A 2,505-nucleotide genomic window follows, 5' to 3' on the forward strand; every position below is an offset into this window, starting at 1 on the left:
GAATTGCTAGGCTATAGTTAAACACTTTTTTTTTAATAAATAATAGTTAAAATGACTTGCATAATACGCCATAGTTAAGTCGTAGAAATATAAAGTCGTAGAAATATAAGAGTCCGTTCATTTGTTTGAATACTGCTGTTCAAGAAGCGACAGGTACGGAACAAAAACAGAGCCGTTGGACATAAACAAAGAGCACGTGACTAGACTAAACCGCACAGGCTAGGCTAGCCTAGGACTTATCGTGTATACTGTAAAGTTGTCGTCTTTACCCATTACAACACTTGGTGTTGCGTTAGAAATATGCGGCATAGCCTAAGCCACCTCTATGATTGTGTTGGAATCCCTAATGTTCTGCTATACAGATAGCATTCAATGTGTTCACGTGCTTTTTTTTTCTTCAGGTCCCGGAAAAACAAATTACGAAACTTAAAGAAAAAGTTTAAGATTTACATGAACATGAAGAAACGTAAGGTGAACTACCTGGAACAGCGTCATAAAAATAACGTTAGTCAATAAAAAAATTATTCTGCTACAATATGATTTCCGTTCCGTTATTTCGGGGTTCGTTAAAGTGTAACCTCAAGAATGAAAGTTTTGTTCTTCACTTTTCCTTTGTTACATAGCATGATAATGGTATCTTTCCTGTCCACTTAAGCCAAAATTTGACGCTGGGAAATAAAGTAAAAACTGTAGATAGCCTATACATGAGCTCTGCACTTGTCTCGGGATGTATTTGAAAAAGTATCTTATCTATATAAAAGTACTTTTATATGAAAAAGTAAAAAATAATCAAACAGCTGATCTTAAAGCAGTCTACCAAAAAAGGAAAACTAACGTGATCTTTTCCTCCCTATCCAAATCCAAGATGAAAAAGAAGTCATAGAAATCCTACAGCACCATGGACAGTGCCCACAACTCCATGATCCGTCTGACATTTCCCTTTCTGTCACATGCCTGAAATGTATTTATACTGTACGAGTTAGTGCTAAAGATGGCTTAAAATGGTTATTACACAGTTTGAATAATCTTCACATTCAGCCATAAATAATAATCTTCACATTCAGCCACAAATCACTGAATGGGTGATATCATGAAAAATCTCATTTATTTAATGAAGAAGAACTATATATGTTTTTAAAACACCAGTGAAACATAACCAACTTACATAACCAGCCATGTGGCAATTTTATTTAATTTAGCTATCAACATTGCAATCACAACCTAGAATAACAAAGACACATACAATGGACAAAACTTTATTGGGCATTTCCCAGAACAGTATAGCCTACATCATTTCATTTCTATAATCTTTATTATAATTTTTTTAAACTCAGAATTATGTTGACAGTATTAAGCAAAAAATACATTTTACACATCTCTATGTTTATTATAATATGTTGTTGAATTTAAGTTCCATTTGACACATTTCCCCCACATCATCTTGTCAATCAAGACAATTCAAAGCTTTGAATTTAGAATGTTTTCAAAACCAAGATAAAGCCTTAATAAAATGTTGGACTTAAACTTCACAGAAGAAACATAAATCTCAGGCACTGGGACTGTTATCTTGTTTATCTGGTAAACTTCATATCTGGCAGAATAAAGACGAGTCAAAGGAATGTTTGTGTAAAGTTTTGAAGTTGTTAAAAAAGAGAAGCTGTGTTACGAAAAAAAAAAATACCTTGAAGAACCTTCATGAGTTCCATTAAATAAAAACACAAAACAAAAGTCAGAAAAGAAAAACTTTTTTACTCCCAATTTCAAATGTAGCCCTATAATAAAATAGTAGAATAATCTTTCATGGATGACTCTTTAAAATCAACAGACTTGTCTGGACTTGGGCTCAGAGGTTTTATTAAATTAAAGTCCCCCTGTAGTCAATAATTTTATCCCTTAAAACTCATATTTGATCACCAAAATTTAATTTTTAAGTGTTTTTTCCTTGAAATTTTTTTTCAGGCTTTAAAAATAGCTTGAATTTACTCTTTATTTTACTATTTACTATGAATATTAATATACTATTTTCTATGAATATGCAAATAAGCCCTACCTCCACTCACAGCAGCTCAGAGATCCACTCATAGACGATCACATCACACCTGATTGGTTACAAGGTAGATTGTGACGTCAGAAACACCAGCGATTTCAAACCGCACATTTGTGATTTGGTTTACTGCAGTTATAAAGAGAAAATACTCAGCATGTTGAATTGTGAATTTAAACATGGTTTGTCTTAAAGCGTTTTAAAAACACCACAGACATAAACAATATTGAAACCTTAATCTTCACTAATGTCTAATATTTATTAATGTCTGAGTACACAAATACACCCAATTCATTATAGGCTAATGTTAGGCTACATATTATAGAATACGACTGCTGACATCCATCAAAATGACGGATGGACGCGATGCATAGTCTAATCAAAATCTGTACCCATTAACATCAAAGACGGCCTGAGTAGGCCTATACGTTCGATATAGGCAATATATATATATATATATA

This window comes from Pimephales promelas, chromosome 12 (genome assembly GCF_988280905.1).
Source record: "Pimephales promelas chromosome 12, fPimPro1.hap1.1, whole genome shotgun sequence".
Classification (NCBI taxonomy): Eukaryota; Metazoa; Chordata; class Actinopteri; order Cypriniformes; family Leuciscidae; genus Pimephales; species Pimephales promelas.